This window comes from Mus caroli, chromosome 17, assembly GCF_900094665.2.
Source record: "Mus caroli chromosome 17, CAROLI_EIJ_v1.1, whole genome shotgun sequence".
NCBI lineage: Eukaryota > Metazoa > Chordata > Mammalia > Rodentia > Muridae > Mus > Mus caroli.
In genome coordinates, this window is record NC_034586.1 from 4648012 (window position 1) to 4662050 (window position 14039).

The 14039-nt window shown below is 46.5% G+C and overlaps 1 protein-coding gene and 1 pseudogene across 2 annotated transcripts in view; one reads left to right on the plus strand and one right to left on the minus strand.

The window, feature by feature from the left end:
- Map3k4 (mitogen-activated protein kinase kinase kinase 4) overlaps nucleotides 1–14039 on the plus strand; it is an 88337-nt gene that overhangs the window by 7710 nt on the left and 66588 nt on the right. The window lies entirely within an intron of this gene.
- Nucleotides 10292–10431, minus strand: LOC115029786 (annotated as a pseudogene).

The window sequence follows — 14039 nt, forward strand, 5'->3', positions numbered from 1 at the left end:
ATCCATTTGCCTAAGAATTTCATAAATTCATTGTTTTTAATAGATACATAGTACTCCATTGTGTAAATATACCACATTTTCTGTATGAAAGATTCTTTTCAGAAAAAAATACAAGGAAAAAAAGTAAAGAAGAGAAATGTCCTCTCAACTCATTGTATACAACTTTCTCCCCATAAAAATGTAGGGCCTAGGATATAGAGGTGCCAGAGTGCAAAGGTTTTCCATTAGTGGCTAATCGTATTAGGCTGTCTTTTAGAACAAGCAAGTAGCCCCGGAACCACAGTGTGAGGAGACCTGTAGTAATACACTTTGGAGAAGTTTGAATGTCCTGAATAGTGGAAATAAATTTATGATACATTTGATTCTGTGACATATAATCTATAGTAATTATTATGTTGTGTTAAGTGTTCATTTTTTACCAGCTGAGTTGGTTTTAAAATTCACCAGTGGATTGTGACTTTGATTTTGAAGTCCATGGTTCTACTGGATGCTGTTGTACTTTTTACACTGTCCTTCAAGACTGAGTCAGGAGAACAAGTGGCAGCATTTATCTACCAAGTGACTGTCATGCTGTGCATGTGAACTGTCCTCACCATGCGCAGATGTTTGACATTTGGTCCTAATGCTGGTGGTGTGGGGAGGTTGTGGAGCCTTGTAGACATCAGGCCTCTCCTTGAACCCAAGGGCTGTGGGGTATAGATTTGAAGGTTTTAAGCCAACTGAACTTCCAGGTAGAGCTTTCAGCATCTCGGTCTGACAAGATGTAAATAAGCTGTGCCCCAGGCTCCTCTTCCCATAGATGCACTTCCCCACCTTGATGGACCATGTTCCCTGAACCATGAGTCTCTTCCCTTGTATTGCTTGTTAGGTATTTGTCACAGCGACAAGAAAAGCAGCCGCAGAAATTGTACTCAGAAGTAAGGCCATTGCTATAACTGTGGTGTGTAGGCCATTGCTATGATCATGGTCTGTAGCCATTGCTATGACCGTGGTGTGTAGGCCATTGCTATGACCATGGTCTGTAGGCCATTGCTATGACTGTGGTGTGTAGGCCATTGCTATGACCGTGGTCTGTAGGCCATTGCTATGACCGTGGTCTGTAGGCCATTGCTATGACCATGCGATCCATAAGGCCATTACTGTGACTGTGTTAGTTACAAGGCTGTTACTAGGACCATGTGGTCTCTAAGGTTGTTACTCTGACCATGGTGTATAGGCCATTATTGTGACTGTGGTCTGTAAGTCATTACAATCACTGTCGTCTGTAGGCCTTTGAAACTGGTTTGTGGGAGGAATGTGGAAAAGTTTGGAGTTGCAGGCAAGAAAGCCCTAGAATGTTGTAAGCAGAGCTTAATAAGATATTCTTCATGGAGTCTGGAAGACCAGGACATCAGTGTGTGTAGACAGTAAGAGTAGGCTCAGGAGGTGTCAGTGGAGGACAGGAATCTGCTGGGAACAGGGCAAGTGGCCATTCATGTTGCATTCTAGGGAGAATTTGGCTGTTTTCTGCACTGGAGACTAGTGTGTTAAAGATGTCAGGAATGGGGCTGCTGTGGAAGAGAACTAGAGCGAGCTGACTCCAGAAATAGCGGGTGGATTTCTTTGGTGGAAATGAGTTGAGCAGTGCACGAGTTGAGGGTGCTGTGCGGTGGCTGCTCACTGCTTTGGGTCAGGTTTATACTGAGTTTACAGAGCAGAGCAGAGACGTGTGACAACTGTGAACTTTGGCAAGTAAGAGTTTGAGTTTAAAGTTTGCACAGAAGTGCTGTTGGTGAAGCAGTGATAACTTCTGAAGCAGTGTCTGTAACAGAGGAGAGAAAGTACACTCCAAGTATGACCTTAGAGCGACGGTGCCCCCACGGTGCTATGTTCCAACCCGATCATCAATACAGGTGCTCCCTAGCTTTAGCCGTACAGGGACTCAGGCCACTGCAGCTGTGGCCAGCTAACCTCCACCTGTGGGTGTATCTTGGTGTAGTAATCCACATAGTACTCTTTTGTGTGTGTGGATCAACAAACGTAAGGGTTGTGGAGGCTTATACCAGGGTCCCAGGCTGAGCTAGGCCATGTGTAGCAGGGTTAGAGTCCCTTCGTTGAAGCTCCTCAATAGGTTGTGTATGCAGCTGTGCAGGTGACATCTAAGTGACCAGATATCAGGAACGTGGGGGCTCCTGTGGAGGAAAGCTGAGGGTACCAAGTAGGGCTGGCCAAAGAGAGAGTAGCTCTATGTGCTGCAGGCACCTAGGCAATTCAGCCCGTTTGGCCTCTGACCAGTGTCAGCAGGAGGCCCAGGTTATGGACATGGGGGCTTCAGGCTTTCCCCTTGCCCTGCTGTGCCCAACCTTGCTCTGGCCAGCCTTTCCCTGCTGCCCTCCCGGTCCTCTCCTAGGAAATGGCAGTCGTCCCTCCATGCGGCTGTATGTTGGAAGTATGTTAATCTGTGTTTTGATTTAAAAGGGGTTAGAGTTATAACATTTCCTCAACCCTAAGAAGACCCTGGCCTTTCCAGCAGTATAGGAACCCTGAGACTGAGGCCATCTGAAGTATGGACTAGACTCATTTGCATCACAGATGGCCACGTGTCTGCGTGGTCTGTGGAACAATGCTACCGCTTCAGTAGGAGCCTCCCCAGGCTCACCTGTGTGAACAGGTCACCCCCCCACCCCCCACCCCATGGTAGCACTGTTTGGGGGGAGGTTGTGAAAGCTTTGTGGCCTGGGGCCTAGCTGGCAGGGGTAGGATACAGGTGCTGGGCTAGCTGTCTCCAGTGTGTCTGGAGCTCTCTGAATCCCGTCCAGTAAGATTTGAACAAGCCCCTCTCCCAAGCCTCTGTTGCTACCATTGGCTCTGGGGAGCAGGGCTCTCCGCCCACCACCCTGGATGGACTATATTCCTCGCATTGGGAGTCAAGCTAAGTTGCTTCCTGTCCACATTTGCTTGGTCTCTTGGTTGAGAATAGTTACGAGAGCGCAGAACGTAAGTAATTTGGAGGAAAATAGCAAGATCCTTATCTTGTAGCGGTCACGCTGCGCCGTCACTCAGGCCAGACTGCATCTGTCCTGTGGACAGCTCTCCAGTGCAGCAGGTAGGTCTCATGCTTCAGTTTAAAATTTAGGATTTATTTAAGAGAGTAACATTGGCTTGAGTATATGAACAGACGGATGCCTCAGGTGATTAATTCACGTTTCTCTAAAACTGTGTCTTACATTTTCAAATAGTCTAATCCTTAAAGATGAGAATTGGAACTTATTTATCTTTGATGTGTGTGTGTGTGTGTGTGTGAGAGAGAGAGAGAGAGAGTGGGGAGGGAAGGAAGGAGGGAGAGAGAGAGAAAGGAAAAGAGAAAAGGAGAGAGAAAGGAAAAGAGAAGGAAGGAGGGAGGGAGAAAGTGGGGGGCCATGAGAGCACATGTAGGCTTAGGATAGAGCAGTCTTGCTTTCTTCTTCTGTCAAGCATTACGTCAGGGTCCCCTGCCTCTCTCTGTGGCCCGGGATTGCGGTTCCCGCTTGTGTCTTTGAGCTCTCTGGTTTTCTGTGCTAGTGTGCTACCGGCTGCACTTCCATGTGGTGCTCTCGGTGGCCGGAAGTTGTTGCTTCCTTGTCTCCTCTAGTGGCTGGGTGCGAACAGTACCACGGATGCCTCCCTCCCTCCTGAGGGAGGCAGTGCTGCGGGTGCTCAGGAGGTTTCGGGACTGGGTGGACAGCGAACCTTCCCTTTTGATTCCTCCCTGTGATTTGGGGAAAGTGATTTAACCTCGTTCTTTAGTCTGAAGAAGAGACAATGATGGCTTCTGCTCCATAGGCTGGTGCTGACGTCTCTACCAGCCCGGTTAGTGCCATTATTGTGCTTCTATTTTGCTTCTTGTGGCTTAAGGTAGGAGGAAGTGGGAAAACCCACTGTAATTGTCTTTGAGAGCCATCACAGAACTCTCAGAACTAGAGTTTTCCCCGTCTGCAGAAGCCATAGACATGAGAAAGTGGATTTTTGAGACCCAGCTTTTCCACATCCTCTTTGGCTCCAGCTGTTGGTTCTTGTGCATGCCCCCACTTCCCTGCTTGAGATTTTGATGGGTGAGGCCCTAAGTCCTGCAGCCAATGCTCCGGTGTGACTACTGATGAAGTACCTTGTTGCAGTGAGGCGGACAGCCAGCTTTTCCTTTGTAAGTTCTTAGTTGTTCATTTAACTGGACGCGCATGTGTGTGTGTGTGTAGCTTAGATTAACATGCTTTTCAGCTTTTAAACGTTATACACTATATTTAAGAGTAATTTTTCTCTTCAATTTGATGTACTTCCTTTCCAGAAAGTGCATGAGGTCTGCCCACTAAATTAAAGTAACCAGTTAGAAAGGCAACACGAGTCCATTTTAAAATAAACATAGTCCATCTTAGAAGAGTAACCGAAGTGTGAAGACTCAGCAGCTGTGGCTCCCGGCTGCTGGCTTGTGCTTGGCCTTGCGAAAGTGAGGAGCAGCCACTGTGTTTTTGTTCTCTGACTCTGACGCAGGTTTCCCTCGTATTCTCTTGCCCCCATTGTGCAGTTTATAACTCACCATATCATCCCCTGTGATGTAACAGTGGCAGGCATGTCCATCTTGTAGGTAATATACCCAGCTTAATTATTTTATAGCACATTTATATTTTAAATTGTAAAACACTACACTTTGATGACTTGATACAAATATGAATGTGCATTTTTTTGTTTTGTTTTGTTTTTTGGTTTTTCGAGACAGGGTTTCTCTGTGTAGCCCTGTCTGTCCTGGAACTCACTCTGTAGATCAGGCTGGCCTTGAATTTAGAAATCCGCCTGCCTCTGCCTCCCAAGTGCCGGGATTAAAGGCGTGCGCTACCACCTCTTTTTACACTTTTTACTATTCCGTTTTTTAGGATAGATTTCTTCTAGTTCCTAACTAGAACTGCAAAGCTCTTGAAACATGTTGCAACATTTTTTAATACTTATTTTCTATTTATATGAGTACACTGTAGCTGTTTCCAGACACACCAGAAGAAGGCATTACAGATGGTTGTGAGCCACCATGTGGTTGCTGGGAATTGAACTCAGGATCTCTGGAAGAGCAGTCAGTGCTCTAACTGCGGAGCCATCTCTCCAGCCCATGTTGCTACATTTTAAGAAACATACCTTTGTTTTTATTCATTCTGATGTGAAAGACTATGCATGGGACAGTTTAATTACAGGATCAGTCCGCTGAACTTTTAGGAGTTGGGTAGACAAGTGTATTAGTCTGTTTTTAATGACTGTAAGTGGAAAACATGAGACAGACCAACCCAAATTTCTGTAAGCCAAAAGTTCAAATATGGTGGCAGAAGCTCCAGGCACAGCCCTGCTGGCTTCATCACTTTATGGCAGATAACAACGACTGGGAGCTGGATCTTGTGTGAGCAAGAGGTCCCATTGCCAAACAGGAAGCCTGAGTGAAACTGGAGCCCTGAGAACCACCCTAATCCCTGTCGAGGGCACACCTGCAGGTGACTTTGGGACTTCCCACTAGGCCTTACTGCTTAGAGGTTCCAGCATGTTATAATAACTGCCACTCTGGGGGCAAGCCCCTAACACATGAACCTGTGGGGACAGCCCATATCCGTGGGGTAGTGTAAGTGACAAGGGAAGGAAGGGCCTTTATTCAGCAACGTTCAGACAACTCCCGGTCATCCTTTTTGTTGTTGTTCTTTAGTAATTCTTGTTCTACCTGATTTCAGTCAGTAGTCTTGTGGACCCATCTGGGAGTTCCTGAAATCCAGACTAAGCCTACTGGTATTTTCTCAGAGTTGTTCAAACATGCATTCAGAAACCTGTGCCCAAAAGTACCTGGCATAGTCCTTCCTGCAGGCTCGGAGATAACCCCAGACAGCCTGCCCTGTGGAAGACAAGTACTCTAGCCTGTGGCTGGTTGCAGGTGCTGCCTGCCGGGAAGCAGCAGAGGAAACCAGAAGCCAGTCCTCTGCAGCTGCTGGGACTTAAATGGTTCATAGCTTGCTGATAGCTTCAAGGGTCCAAGGCCCCGTGGGGCTTGGTTGTCAGAATAAGGTAGTTGTTACAGATGTTTAGCTGCTCCTACCACATGCCAACAGGCTAAAACCACCCCAGAAAGCTCAGCACACAGTGTTTCTGATACAGTGATGAACTCAGTGTTCAAGGAAGCATGGCGGTTGCATCCGGTTTCACACAGTGGACGCATGCTCTTCATGGGGGAGGAATGCCTAGGTGCAATGTAAGACAGTCTAAGCACATATTAGGTCACACTGAGAACCTGTCAAAAATACCAAAGAGAGACTATGCTCCAGCCACTGTGAATATTAATACAAACCCCAGAGATCAGTTATATGAGTCCTAAAAACCGCTGGCTTAAAGGATGCTGCACTCAAATGGACAAGTGAATGCCAAATGAACATTCAAAACTATCTGGAATTATGACTAATAATGTCAAGCAAAGTAGTGCCGGGACACCAATAAATTGAAAGTATGTTACAGCTTGTAAGTGGATTGGCAGTTCACTCACTGCAATCTTCTACAGCAAGCAGTTTTTGAAGTATTTATATTTGTCTTGTACAGATTTAAACTGGGGCAGGTGTGTGTGTGTGTGTGTGCACACACGCGTGTGCATGTGTGTATAGTGTCTTATCTCTTCTGACTGGAATTCATGAAAAGTAGCATTGAACTCTCCCAGTTATTTTAAAATAAGGCAGCCGACCAAGTCTCTGGTTTTCCAGGAGCCTTCTGGGAAATCTCAAGGCCAGTTTTAGATTCTGCAATTGTCAGCTCTGAATACAGTGGGATCAAGGTGGGTAAGAACTGTAGTTGACTGTATACTTAACCAAAGTATAACACAGTTTTAAAAAGTAAACGTAAGCAAGTGACATATAAAGGAACTAAAGAGACGTGTTCTCAGGTAGTCAAGGATATAAGTTGGTGTGTAAGCCACAGGTGGCACACCGACCTTTGCTGTGCAGAGAGGTAGCATGGAAGGTAGGGTGGCCCTGCCAGCCTCCATGAGGAGCAGACCGACAATCCAGGAAGCCTTTGACATGGCAGCACAGCCAGATTTTAGTTTGCACATATGTAATTTAATTCTAAAACAATAAAGAGAAATTAGGAAAATTGACTTTGACCATGAGAAGTAAAACCCCTTCTCCGTGAACCTTCTGTAGCTTTGTACATAACTAACAGATTCATACACATGCACCCTTTTGTGGCATATAAAGGAGGCTTCTACACCTCAGCTATGTTTAGTAATGAATGTTTTCATACTTTACCTTGCTCTAGTTATATCCGGTGGGAAGTCAAAAGTTAGCACAGTTTAGTACCAGTGGGAGGTGGCTCAGTGGTCAGAGCATTGGCTGCTCTTAGGCTGACAGGTTAGAGCTCGGAACCTGGGTACATTTCCCAATCCATACACAGCGGCTTACAACCATTCATAGCTCCAGTTTCAGGCACTCTGTTGTCCTCTTCTGGCCTTCGAGGGCACACAGTGCACACAGTGCATGGATATACAGTTGTATATCTAAGATATAGTCAATCCAGTATTATAATAGAGCTTCTTATCAGATAGTGATTCAGCTTGATTAAACATGAATTTATATTTTGTGTTAGCTTGTTCAGTTATAAAATTGCAGAAGTTCAGGAAGGATGCGTGGAAGAGCAAAAAGCTCTACAGAGTTTAATCGGTAAAGCCAAGGAGAAAGGCTTTCACTAAGCCAATTGTAAAAGTTAGTTTTGTTTCCCAGAGATCTGCCTGAGGATTGTGGACTTGAATCCTTAGTGTTTCTGAGTCAGGTCCTTATTCCCCTGATATTGAACTACAGGCTCATTTTCCCTTAATTTGTGACAGTTTTGGTAATTCCCACTTTATAGAAGCACAGTTTATTTGTAAAGCATTCGAAACAGTTCCTGTAAGACATATTGTGATCGACTTTGACCTAGCTGTCTAGAGGTAGGAAATTCAGTGAGAGGCAAAGAAGACCCCTGAGTTTCAGCCGTGGAACTAGAAACTCTCATACCCAGGTCACACATTACAGATGTGATTAAGCACGAGCACGGGTGTACAGAGTCTACCACCTCACAGATGTGTGCCTGGCAGGCCATGAGTCTTAATTGATTTGAGTGCAAATCATGATGGATAAGTAGACAAAGCAGAAAAATGAGCAAATCGTATGCGCTGTCATCTTTCTCTCAGCAGAGACATGATCTCGTCACCCATTAATCTGTTTATAGAGATTAGCAGATGATCAGACCATGAAACCCACAGAAATTACACCGAGACTTGGCATCCATTCTTTACTGTTAGGCCAGTGGGTGAGGGCCAAGGTATAAGAGGAGTGGAATTCACCCTCGGTCCCAGATTACAAGCCCCACACTGAGATCCTGAAGACACGGTCTGTACCCTTTCAGTTCCTGCTCCGGTCCACAGCTAGCAAAGTGAACTGGAAGGCCAAGCTGATTTGACTTACGCTGCTGCAGGGGAATGTACTTATTGATGAGCAGGAATAGAAGCAGGGACAACCTGGCTTTCTGAAGCGTGGAAGTCACTGCAGAAGGAGGGTGAGTCTCGTCTCAGGACGTGGCCAGCCTCTGAGGTTACTCTTTGGAACACAGGCATTTCCTGTCTGTCATTTTCAGAGCTCAGATGCTTTGCAGGATATATCACAAGGGACGGACATACGTCCAGTTCTCTGAGCTCTTTGTAATGTGAAGTGTCTTCATTTGGATCAAATAGTTCAAGGAGTTCATGTGGTTGTTTTGCCTCTGTGTGTGTGTCTGGGTGCCACATGTGTTCAGTGTTCAGATCGGCCAGACAATGTTGTAGGTTCTGGAGCTGGAGTTACAAATGGTTGTGGTCTATTGACATGTGGGTGCTAGAAATCCAACCCTGGCCTCTCTCCAGCCCCTGAAGTCGGCTTCCTAATCTTAAGTGTCTGTGTCTACATCTTTACAGAAAATCCTCATGTTAAGTCATTGCTTTGGTCCCACAAACAGTGATTACACTTCGCTTCTGTCTCTGTTCGCACAGTGTTTTAAAATTGAGTTTTGGAGATTATTTCTTCAACTGCCACTCTGGTGACAAAGGTAAAAGGGAGGGAAGGGGATCTTTGCCACTGCACAGCAGAGACAGTGTCTGTACTCCAGCTCTGATGACCGTGGGGCTTCCTGCTGCTATAGATGGCAGGGGGTGACAGGAGGGGAGGGGTAACAGGAGGGGAGGGCAGCTCTCCAGTGCTCACACTCACACCTCAGTGTCAGCTCACCCATGCCCCTGTTACCAGAGTCAGCTCTATTGTGCTGCCCAGGCAAGTGCAGGGCTTCTTCTCTAAGAGTCTGTAGCTGGTGAGGGCTAGGGCTAGCCCTTTGCTCTCATGACCCCAGGGCCAGGTCTCTTGCCTGCTGCAGGTGGTGAGGGGTGAGGAGGGAGGAGGAGATCTCTCCATCATCCTGACTCACCGGCAGCTCCCACAATGTGCAGGGCCAGCTCTCCCACTCTCGTGCCTCCAGGGCCAGCTCTCCCCCAAAAATGCCCAGGTGAGGGGGATAATGGGCCAGTTCTGCACAGCCCTCAGACATCATGTCTCCAGACAGCACTCAGATTAGGGACATCTGCTTGCCCTTTGGTGATAACAGACACCTGCTGCTTCAGGGCCTTGGACACATATGTAGCATCTTGGTGGTAACACAGACCAGGACCCCACCATGGTCCCAGGTGACATCACTGGCTATTCTTCGTCAGCCTGTTCCTCATTACCTTCAAGTCTCCAGTTCTGCTGCTCTTCCCTGTGCCCACATCCTTCTGCTTGTCTTTCTCTTCATCTCTCTACCACATATATGGTCTTCTTAGTGGTGCCCAGAGTCTCTGAGTATCTGGACCCTGCCCAGGAGTGGCCCCAGGAGTCCTCTGCCCATCTGTGCATTATGTCACTGAGCGGGGGAACATCTTGGGTATGGTCTGCCTCCTCCCCATCCCCCCAGGCCTGTGCAGCACCAGACTGGTGGTCCTCTCAGGCTAGCTCCCTGTCCAGGCCCCATGGCAGTAGTCTGGTGGTCCTCTCAGACTCGCTCCTTGCTTGGCCTGGCTGAGTGGACCCATGTGAAGGTCAGCTGTCTCAGGCTTACTTCTGCAGGGGTCCACCATCCCAGGCAGGTTCTTCTAGTCTCCCACTTGCTCCCCATCCTGGGAGCCCACCTGGGCCTGTGTGTTGCTTAACTGGTAGTGATTGTCTCAGGCTAGCTCCCTGTCCAGACCCCTGGCGCTGGCCTGGTCATCATTTTAGACTTCCCTTGTTCAGGGAATGTTAGGCTACTAGTCACTCAGCTGTTCATAGGTCAGAAGATTGAGCCTAGGTAGACCTAGCCTGTCTCCTCTCTGCCACCTACTGACACATGCACGTATGACACAGCAGCCATACCTGCAATGCCTCTAGGGGCAGCAACACATATGCAGAGGAGTTCTGTTTGGAGTTGGAGAGTGGTATGAGGGCAGATGTAAGCAAGATACAGTGATGGATGAATGGAAATATAATAAAACAATTGAAAACAAGAGAAATCAAAATAGTTTGAAATGAATTCTATATGATATAATAGGCAGGCATAGTATTTGAGAGAAAATATCCAACGTTAGCCTTTGATTCGAGTGTGCCTCAGTTATGTGGTCTTTATTGCACCACAAGGTTACCCTTGGCGTGAAGACTTGGTGATTTTGCTTTGACACTTCACTGGTGTGAGATTCTGGGTTTGTTTGTAGTAAGAGAGCCACAGAAATAAGCTAGTGAAGGCTTGTCTTAAGGTTTCTAGTGTTGTGATAAAACACCACGGCTCAAATCAACTCGAGGAAGGAAAGAAGGTGGCTGGGTGTGGCGGGAGATGCTCGCCTGCTCACATGATGTGCGTGGCTCGTGCTTTGTGCTCTGTTACCTTGCCTCATAACCGAGGTGCGTATGGCCTCTTGTGTGGCCGGCCCTACTGATTCTTGGCACGCTGCCTTTTCTTTCTCAACACGCTCATGTTTTCTGAAGAATGAAATGTAAATGAGCAAGTGGAACTAATGGAAGGCCAAGGCACACTTTGCTTTCGGGCTCCTCATGCAAGGCTTCTGTTTCCATTTGCACAGTGGAGTTACACACCTTAGAGTCTCCTGGGCGTGGTAGCTGAACAGGAGCTAGTGCAGAGCCTGTCGTTAGGTCCCAGTTTCCTCTTGTCCTCGTATAAATAGAAGTGCCTTCTTTTCAAAGGCATCTCGCTTACTGGTGGCTTTTAAAGTAATTTTTTTTTTTCAGAATTGGACTAATAGGTGATTAAAATGGGCTAGCAGAGGCCCTTCCCTGCGCCTGGGATTTGCCAGACATACTGTTGTTCTGTTTCCTTGAAAGACAGGTGAGGCACCCTTCCTATGTAGGAATGCAGGCGACTTGTGCCTCTCCTGAAGTATGTGTTGGAAGTCTCTACCTCCGAACGCCTTCCATCCCCAGGACATCAGTACTGGAGTAGAATTGCTAATCACTTACTTGCTCAGCTTGGCCACACAGTTTGGTGTTCTCACCAGCAGTGTAGAGGGTTCTGTTTCCTCTGTTTCTGTGTCCGTACTGACTATTGGCCTGTCCTCCTGGGTGTAGACTGCTCACAGGTTTTGATAGCTTGTCTTGTGTATCTCCTCACTGTGCCTTTTGGACAGGTCTCTAATCAGATCTAGGACTTGCAAACGTTTCCTCCTATACTGTGAGCTTTGTTACCTTCTCATTTATAATTAATTGCATAGGACATGCAGTTTGATGATGACAGTTTCTTGGCCTTTGTTTCTTTGGCAGAGGATTTTGTACCACTAAGATGGCACCGCTGCATGTAAGGTCTTACCAAGACACTTCTGCCTGCTGCCAAACGTCTTAGTTCTTCCTCTTCCATTCCAAGTTCAGTCTCTCTGCCTTGAGCTCCAGTTGGTCCCTTTCTGGACGCCTGGCTGTCCATGTGCTGTCCGCTGAGTACTCCATCCTCTGAACGATACTGATCACTGAAGCTCAGACTAGATGGCCGTTGGAATGGGGGCTGTTCCAGATTCTCAGTTCTGTTCCATCGGTGACACATCTGACTTCACTGTCTAGCCGTCTCTTTGTGGCACAGCATGGAGCTGGTTAATCACCAAGCGTTGTGGTAAGCTGTGAAAGTAGGGACGGGAGCCCTCGTTTTCGTCCCTGGCCAGGCGTATGTCAGTCACTGTTCTCTGCTACTCTGTGTGGAAGCAGTGCACATGTCTCTGTCCCTTGTTCTTTCCATGGCAGAGTCCACACAATGTGTGTCAGGGTGTGCATTGCCTCAGCAAAGGTCCTGTGTGCACATAAAGATGACAGAGGTTCTAGAGATTAATCAGCTTGGTATTGAGCTATAAAGAAATGGTGAGAGTCCATACAGGTATAATTACTCTTGTACACGGGTTTATTACTGTAATGTAAAGTTTCAGATAGGTGAACCATCTGTATCTGAGAAATAATGTCACTTTTGTGTAGTTTGATGTTTTAAGTGATGTCAGTTTTCCTATTAATTCTTTTAGATATTTTACAATCTTCCTTAAAGCTAAGTCTTACAAGAATCTTTGTGCTCTCATGCATTATCTGAGACTGGGGCCAGAGCCAGACGGGGTTAATTGATACCAACAAATATGTTGAATTTGACTCTCTGTAAATATTTTCACTTTTAAAACCAGGTCATTTTTTTCTTTTGTATCAATTTATTTTTTTGTTTTTTTTTTTTTGGTTTTTTTTTTTTTTTTTTTTTTTTGGTTTTTTTTTTTTTGGTTTTTCGAGACAGGGTTTCTCTGTGTAGCCCTGGCTGTCCTGGAACTCACTTTGTAGACCAGGCTGGCCTCGAACTCAGAAATCCGCCTGCCTCTGCCTCCCGAGTGCTGGGATTAAAGGCGTGCGCCACCACGCCCGGCTTTCAATTTATTTTTTTAATAGAATTTCCCATCTGTTTTTTCCCTAAAGGAATCCATATCTATCTATCTATCTATCTATCTAGTCCCTGTTATAAATGAAGTGTTTAGATTTGTTGTAGTTTGACTCTTTGTCAAGTATTGCTTTTCCCATACATGTTGTAAATTAAGTAGTGTTATTTCACTTTCTAACATCAAAAACCAAAAACCAAAACAAAACAAAACAAAAACCCAAAACAAAAAATCACACCCCAATCCCCCCAAAAAATACAGATCAAAAGAACAACTTTTTGGGTTATAAAAATATGGATGTAGTTCCTTTTAGTGATAACAGTAAACAAAGCCAAGAAAGGTAGAATAAAGGTTAAGTGTAGAGTGCCTGCCTGTGACACTGAGTGCCAGGCAGTGTGACCCTAAGTCCTGAGACAGGAGGCAGGCAGAGGAGCCTCTTTCTTCCTGGATAGCTTAGCTGTGTCAGGCTGAGGTGCACAGAGGCAGCCCCAGGCAGCAGGTGGAGAGGCAGGTTGAACTTTGGAGCTGAGGCAGTTAGAGGTTGAGGGAGAGTCCTTGAGAGGAAGACTACAGAAAAGGGCTGCAGGTGCCTGCTGTCTGTCAGGCCTCTGGGCTCTGCAGCCACAGACACATGTGTTTAGGGCACACACTACTCAAGATAAGGCAGAGCCAGTCACTGAAGTGCTGCTGCTGCTGTTCGAGGAAAATCCGCAGAGCCAGCCGGAAGACCAGCGTGATGATGACGAGTCTTTGGGCCGGTCTTAGGGCACTCAATAGAGAGTTGGAGTTGCTAGCTTAGCAGCAGGGCCAGACTATGCCTAGAGAAAGGCTTCTCTGCTTTTCTCTGCCATTGCCTTCAGCAGACTTGAGAGAAGCATGAGGGTTGCAGGGAGCTAGAAATAATTTACAGCAGTCTACCCTTCACCCCAGATCCTAAAGCATGACAGCAGAATCCAAACAAATAACAATATTAACTCCATGACATCAGTGTCCAGTAAAAAGTGACCAGTTACAGTACATGGCTGCGATTCCAGCGTTGAGGAGGCTGAGGCAGGAGCCTACAGTACATGGCTGGGATTCCAGCATTGAGGAGGCTGAGGCAGGA